The sequence below is a fragment of the Macaca fascicularis genome, chromosome 17, assembly GCF_037993035.2.
Source record: "Macaca fascicularis isolate 582-1 chromosome 17, T2T-MFA8v1.1".
Taxonomy (NCBI): domain Eukaryota; kingdom Metazoa; phylum Chordata; class Mammalia; order Primates; family Cercopithecidae; genus Macaca; species Macaca fascicularis.
Window position 1 is genome coordinate 36,722,938 of NC_088391.1, and position 8,802 is coordinate 36,731,739.

Sequence of the window (8,802 nt, forward strand, 5' to 3'; positions counted from 1 at the left end):
GGCCTCCCAAAGTGCTGGGATTACAGGCTTGAGCCACCGCGCCCGGTCAGGCATTGCTTTAAAGAGAACTAGAAGTAGTCTCTGTAGGGCAAAATGAAGTGTTGTTATGGATTACAAACAAGGGACAGTTTTACAGAGAGAATGGTCAATTGAATATATATAGAGAGAAAAGCCAAACAACGGAAGGAAAGAAGGAAGGAAGGAAGGAAGGAAGGAAGGAAGGAAGGAAGGAAGGAAGGAAGGAAGGAAGGAAGGAAGGAAGGAAGGAAGGAACTGACAATAGATACTGCAGACGAGAATGTGAAGCAACAGGAATTCTTATCCATTGCTGGTGGGAATGAAAATTGACAAAGCCAGTTTGGAAGACTGAGTTTCTTTCAAAGCTAAACCACACAATCTAACAATCATAATCATAGTCATTTATACAAATGATGTGAAAAACCTACACATGAGTGTTTACAGTAATTTTGCTCATAACTGTCAAAACCTAGAAGCAGCCAAGATGGATAAATAAATTGTGGCACATCCATACAGTGGAAGATTATTCAGCTGTAAAAAGAAATAAGCTATCAAGCTAGGAAAAGAGATGAAGAACCTTAAAAATATATTGCTAAGTGAACAATGTCAATCTGAAAAATTTTATACTGTATAAATTCAATCATACAGCTTTCTGAGAAAGGCAAAACTGTGGAGACAATAAAATGATCACTGGTAGCCAGAGGTTCATAATAGGGAAGGAAAGGATAAATAGTTGGAGCACGGGGTATTTAGGGCAGTAAAACGATCCTGTATGATTGTGTAATGATGAACACAAGTTACAAGATGTTTGTAAAAACCTATTGAATGTACACCACAAAGAGTGAAGCGTAACGTTGATAACAGTAGTCAATCATAATGTATCAATCTTGGTTCGTCAATCATAACACATGTATCATTCTAATACAACATTTAAATAGTAGGAGAAATCAAGGGGAGGGGGAGGAAAGGAGAATAATATGAGGGAATTCCCTGTACCTTCCTATCAATTTTCCTGTAAAAGTAATACTGTTTAAAAATTAGTAAATAATATAAAATGCTGTCATAAAATATTGACAACTATAAAGATATAAAGAGAAGTGCTCTAGATTTTTAATGAAAATTACTGAAGAGAGTCTATTAGATTTATATTTGAAGAGTCATTAATGCCTAAATATAGTGTCAAAAAATTGATGGTGAGTACCCACTGCAATATAATAAAATAGTATATATAGATACATTTCCCTATCTGGGAGATTGTATTAAAATGTTCTGTATTAAAAAACAAACTTACAAAAGCTAAATATCAAAAGGAGCAAGGACCCATTATCTATTTTACTAAACTATTTAAAACAACTTATTGAAGATATATTCACTAAGACATGTAAATATTTGTTTTCCATCAACAAATGCCTGTTTAATATTTTGAGCAACTAAAAGTTTTTACAATTATGTATAATGACATGACAATATTATATTTTTTGAGTTCTACATTTTTTGAACATCCATTCTATGCAAACACAGGGCTCTTCGTGATGCAACAATCTCCTTTTTCTTTTCTTATTCTGTTTTGCATTACTAAAAATACATGCTAATAAAAATAATTCTACAGCAACAGGATAATGACATATTGTCATTCATTCATTCAAAAACATACACTAAATGTCTACCATGTGCCAGAACTTGCTTTTTTTTTTTTAAGACAAAGAAAAGGAAAAGGAAGGGAATACAAGAAGGAGAGAAAGAGAAAGAAACAGGAAAAAGAAATAACTTTTCAAGTGTGACAAGAAGTCAAAAGTTTAAGGATTTCAACTTTAAAAAACCTACATAATTTTATGAGTGCTTTCTCTAAATGGTTTCAGAATCTTTATTATAAAATCAGCCAGTAACATTAAAAATGAGAGAGTTAAATGCTTTTCCACTTGTTAGTATATTTTATTATAGAATTTTTTTTTTCAAGTAGTTTTTTCAAAACTTATACAAGCTATGGTGTCTTTAGTAACTTTTGCTCATAATATTTTAGTAATATTAATTTGTTTGTTATCTGGTTTGGTTGATAACTAAGGTCTCGTTAAATATACCCACACTTTATACATGTTGTTATCTTTTAAAATTAAAAAAAACAATATTAAATCTCTATATAGAAACAACATGACCAAGGAACAAAACAGTTGTGAGTGGTAAAGGATAGAATTTGATAATACGATTACACTGTGGTGACTTTCACTTCTTCCCCCAGGGATCTAAATTTGTTCATTATTTACAATAAGCATTTTGCTTCAAAAAACACTGAGCCTGGCCAAGTGAAGGATCAACAAATGAAAAAACGAACAGCAGAAGAGAATTTTTCTGCAAGAAGAAATCAATTATGTCTCTCAACTGAGAATCACTAGCAAGAAACTGGTAAACCAACCAATAAGTGGGAAAAGAAAATGTGAGATTATATAAATAAACACACACACACACACAAACACACACACCATGGAATACTACTCAACCATACAAAGGAAGGAAATAATGGCATTTACATTTGCAGCAACCTGGATGGGGTTGGAGACCATTATTCTAAGTGAAGTAACTCAGGAATGGAAAACCAAATATCATATGTTCTCACTTATAAGTGGGAGCTAAGCTATAAGGACACGAAGGCATAAGGATAATATAATGGACTTTGGAGACTCAGAGGAAAAAGTGGGAGGAGGATGAGGGATAAAAGACTACACAGTGGGTATAGTGCACACTGCTTGGGTGATGGGTGCACCAATTCCCAGAAATCACCACTTAAGAACTTTTCTATGCAACAAAACACCATCTGTTTCCCCAAAACTACTAAAATGAAAATAAAATAATATCTAACACATAAAAATGAAAACTAAATGTGTAACGGATTGTAGGGAACAGAGGCCATGGATCTGTAGATCGCTGTACATAATGATTGGTGTCTTCCAATAAAAGGTCCAGACTCCCTCAATATTAAAGATTAAGTAATCCCTTTTGAATATTAAAATAACTACAATAGCTCTTTTATACAAAACTGATACACACAAGCATGAAGGCCCACACAGACATATGCACAACCACATATTTTCTGAAGTAAATACTAATTTATTTCTTTTCATCTAATGAAATATTTGTACTCTGACTTCTGATTACTTCCTTCCCAGATGTTCTGCATCATTGCAATTCATACTCTAGAGCTACCAACTAACTGAAGTTCCCAGAGCAGCTTACTGTCTCATATTTTTGGACACTTCTTTACTCTTCTCTGGAAAGGCATTAATCTTCTTCTCTACCTGGCATACACTCCTGCACATTCATCCTATAAAATATAAAGTAATCATTGTGTACTCCATGAAGATTCTGATTTCCCTTAATGTCTTACCCAATCCTTTGTGTTAGTGGTATGTTTTATATCATTTCTATTGGATAGTCTGTGTGTATGAGTGAAAGTGAATTGCTGGGGGATATGACTGCTTTCTTCCTCATCTTTGAATCATTGTTTTCTAGTGAAACGTACACAATGTAAGGTGCATAGCAAATATTTGTTGAAAATAATTAAGAAAATTTCCCACTGTTCAGCACTATACTAAATTGTCCAATCAGATGAAAGACTAAGCCAATTCCAGTGTCTGACAAGTTCTGAGAGCTAATTTTAGCACTGAAAATATGAGAGAAAATCAGTAATTAAGAATTTTTAGAAATTTAGCAGATAAGGGATTGGTGTTTCAGAACCACGAATGTTTAACAATTTGTCAGTTCAGTATACACTATTCTGAATATTTTAGATACTTCATTATCCTCTGCTTTCTTTTTATGTTTAGCCACACTTTGTGAAGCATTGCTTTGTAATATTGTGGTAATAATTCAAAGCATTATCTCTGATGTCCAATATAGAAGACAATCAATTTAAAAAAAGATCAAAACAATGGATAATTAATAAAATCAAGTAACTTAAGAATTAACATTCCTCTGAAATATATCAAAGACCTATTTGGTAATAATTACATAGAACAGGTCAATTTGAAGCATACTATATTTAAGTGATAGTTGTTTTAAACATATTCTCCTGCATTTCAACCCATTTTTAGAAAAAAATTATAGTAAGCTTAGAAAGAACTCTAAAAATGTATTAAGGTAAACATTTAAATAATTTTGTGTTTTATAAGAGTTATATAATGAAGACTTGTTTATTGATTTCCACTAACCTTTAGTTATAAAATTAATAACTTCAATAAATAACTGTGAGGTTAGATTAAAACCCATAGAGTAATGGCTTTTTTGTGCCAATATAAGAATAATGCATTAAAAAATGCATGTCTAAATCTCATTGATAATAATTTATAAACAATAACACTGCAAATATTTTACATTTTCATCATGTCATTAAATATTGCTGCATTCGAACCTGGACTGTAGAAACTTCTTAATAAGTTGTATAATTATTGGTAGACATGAAATTTCTAGATATATTATCCTATCCTTTTCTTAGGAGAAGGTTTTTAAAAGTGATATTTTGCTTGGAACTTATAAGATTCATTCGAGTATAAGTAAACGAGTTTTGCTACTTCAAATGCTTCATTATATAAATACAACCAGATACACATAAAATTAATGGCAATTGTTTGTTTTCTATGGTTATTTAAAACATATTGAGAACTTGGGGTAGAAAATAACAACCCTTTTTACAAAGAGCTTTGACCTTTGACCTGATAAGAATTTATTGTATTATTGCTGATTTCAAACACCTAGCCCCACATCTCCATATGCAGTATGTTTTTCCAATATAACATTTTAAATCTATTATGAATTTTTAGTTATCTGTCATATGTATTCTCTGAACATATTCTTAAAATATATTTATTTTCACAATAAAAATGTGATGTTACTTATTCACATCCCCCAAATTGTATTTTTCAATAATATGTTTTTATATTATTATTATCATCATCATCATTATTACTCTAAAATCGAATAAGAAACCAAAAGTCAATGTTCCATTTGTCTATTACTGTTCAGGAGATACTACAATATGGCCATGATGAATTTTGATTTTTGTATGTCTATCATAACCTTATAGTCACTTGTAATTATTAAAATGTTGAACTTTTACCTTACAAAGCAGCCTTGCAGTTATTATCTCAGGAAATGCAATAATTATCTGAAGACTCTAACCACAAAGCTGGTCAATTTTTAAAAAGTCATTTAAATTCCATTTTCCCAGTTAATCTTCCCATTTGTTTATTATAATACAGTAACAACTTTATAAAATCTGAGTATGTCTTCAACTTTTTCGAAAGGGTAGAATTTGCATGTTGCAACATCATATCTTCCTATAAGACTCGATTGCTATCAGATAAATATTATTTACTAGCAGAAAATGTGCATATAAAGTCCTTTATAACTTCTATGATGATGAAACTTTTAATTTAAAAAATTCACATTATTGTATTCTCTTAAAAACTAATACATGAATTTGAAAATGGAGTTAAAACATTATAGAAAATGCTCTATTTTATTATTGAAAATGCAGTCAACATTTTGGCATAAAACATAGAGAACATTTTCTCACTTGAATAAAATATTCATCGCTAAATAAAAATCACATATGTTATTTCAGTTACCTGAAAACTGTAATATAATAAATATAAACAATGTTACAAATCAAGAAAAATACAATTGTATTAGCTATTTGAAGATTACTTAAAGAGTATAACCTATACTCTTTCCTGGAATCTATTTTTTTGTAACTACATGCCTAGCTAGATCACTGCTTTCTTGAATCTCTTAAAACTTGTCATTTTTTTTTCTTTTGAATATCTGCTTCTGCAAAATAAAATAAACTTAAAAGAAAATAGCATATACCTCTCAATCCACAACCTGCTACCATTTCGTCACAATATCTAGGTCCTTGCAATAACTCTCAGTAGCCACCGTCAAATCCTCTCATGAATCATATGTGAATGGTTTGTAGTGACTTGTGAATCTATTATCATCGAAATTCTACTAACCAGAATATCTTTCTCTAAATTTGTATAAGATAACACTAGTAACTCAAGTAATATTTTCTTTCTCAGGGCTAGGGTAAAAATACTAAGTCTCCTCTTTGCTTGTTCTGTAGAAATCAACTTGAGGAAAAGTGATAGTTTCTAAGTTTCTGGTAAATTCTAAAGAACAATAATAATATTAAGAGAATCTAAGTAGGTTCAGAATTTTCACGGACATCAGCATTCATCAAAAAAGTTAATTAAGTTTTCAATTGAGTTTAAACTGAAATTCAAAGTAACTGAGGCAGGGCAACAATTTCTTTTCTCACCTATTTGTAAAGGTAAAAAATTATTTGGCCAAAGATATACAGTGTTTTATAAGAAAAAGAGTCAAATTCATAGATATCATGTAGGAAAAAGCTAAGTTTCCTTTGGACTGTTTAGTGCTAAAATAAGAAAAATCCAGAAATTCTCCAAGAATGCTTCTGGAATTTGCTATCCCAGAGAAGAAACTGTCCACCTCCCACTCCTATCATAAGGAAGTCAGAGTCTGGTTTCATTACAAATCTGCAGACCATGGACAAGATAGAGTTCTGCATCTTACCTACAGGTCTAAGAATCAAATAAAAAACATCGCCAAAAATATAACTTGCCTTAGATGAGTGTTGTGACCGTTATTTCATTAAAATAGTGAAATATTTGATGATGTTTGAATATAAAATACTAGCCATAGTTGAATGCATATTTCTCTTCCCTTCATATCTTTAATGGATCACAAAATATAACATACCCCGGATTACATGAGCCAAGATGCCCATCCCCCACAACTAGCATAGATGGTTTCTTCATTTCACAGTTTCCACACTCTGCACAGAACCAGCTCCACAAAGATAGCAAAAGGGAAATAACCTTAGTGTTTTCTGCCTATAAAACATATTTTATGAATAGGTTCAAATTGCTTTAATAGTCCCTCTTGATGAGTTTGCTCCTACCCTTTAGAGATTACCCCAAATCATGCTAGACTTTACTATAAGATATATGTTATTTACATAGTAGAGCTCTATAGCCAAGACTAAAGTCAAATAAAGGCAAATACATTTTAACTCTGTTACACTCTAAAATGGCTGAAATTCTGCACTATCATCTACCTTTTCCTGCTTGAAAAATACCTTTCTAATTTTTTTCATGAATGCGACCACCTTTCTTATTCGTTCTTCTCTTGGCACAATCATTTTCTTTTATGGATTTTCAATTTTGTGAATAATTACTATGCTAATATTTAACACATATTCCTTAATCTCAAAACCAAGTTCATACTCTTGGGTTTATTCCCATTACTCAGTTAAGAGGAAGATGACTTATTACATTCAACTTTTGGAAAAGATTTACTCAAATTGAGGATCTCTGTTTAAAAAGTTGGAATTTTGCCATTCAAATTTATCTTTCTCTCATTTTATGTAATATTTCTGTCTAAACTATTCTGTCCTTTATTTTTAGTGTTGGTGGTAGTGGTGATGATGATGAGAGTACTGCTCCTGATGGCAAAAATAGTGATAATAGCAATGGTGATACCTTAAGTGACTTACAGAGATTGAGAAATGGCCCTATAAGATTTGAGTCATTATTCTTGCTTTGCTCAGTTCTCATCATGTCACCATTCTGATTCCTGATATTTCTACTTTCTACCTGTAACCTTTTAAACTTTATCATTTCTCATTTTCAGTGACCTCTACCAGCTTTACTGTGTATCCTTCAATATATTTTCAAACATGAAATATGGCAATAATTGGTGATCAAATTTTGAGAAATTAAAAAATAATAATTTTAAAATATATAATAAAAAGGATTTTATTACAGAAAAACATATTTCTTCATCTAGTTCTGTTAATGTATTTCTAATTTTATTCATTATGGTCAACTTCAGAATGATAAAATTAAATGGCTGATTTAAAGAGCATATTTTAAAATATGTTTTTAAAGTAATGCTTAATATTACCAAAAGTAATATTTTGTGTATATAATTATTACCCCACAGATTGATATACTTACAATCAATGTAACTTTTATATTTATATAACAGCATACTCATTAAGTAGTTGATGATAAAAGACAAGTATGTAAATATTACTTAGAAGATTTATATTTAAAAAATTCACTGTAAGTAAGATAAGCCCCTCTAGGAAGGTCAGTCTTCTGGGAAATGAAAATAATTTTCAGAGCTAGTATTCGTTTAAAATTGGAATATAGTGGTCAATCAAATAAACTTTAGAATTTAAATGTAGACATGATTCAATTTCCTACTGTGACACTTACTAGCTCAATAATTTGGAGCCAGTTATCTAAATTCTCCCTCTCAGTTTTCTCACTTAAATGGAATAAGAGTAACATCTCATAGAGTTTCTATGAGGATTAAATGATTTCAGAATATCACAAGACATGTAGTACGCATTATATAAATATTAGATACAATTATTTTATATGGGATTATATTAAAAAAGAAAGCAACTTAATACTTAGCTTTAGAAGGAAATAATCAAATATATATAGAAAGCATAATACATTATGTTCATACAAGAAAGATTTACAAATAAAAGTGATATTTATCTCATTTCATGAATTTCTGAATATTCAGACATTTATTCATTATTTTATTAAAATATTTATTAATAGTATAAACATATTTTAATTAAAACAATAAAATTGAGCAAAATGTATGAGCATGGCTATCAATAAAACATTTCTTTTTACTTTATTGATATGATAAGAAATATACTATTGTGCTATTTCTAGAATTTAAACCTTC

General features: G+C 30.3%; 1 pseudogene; it reads left to right on the forward strand.

Annotated features, from left to right (window-relative positions):
* Positions 1-7,662, forward strand: part of LOC102131192 (ADP/ATP translocase 2 pseudogene) — a 53,567-nt pseudogene extending 45,905 nt beyond the window's left edge.
* The last annotated feature ends 1,140 nt before the right edge of the window (positions 7,663-8,802 follow it).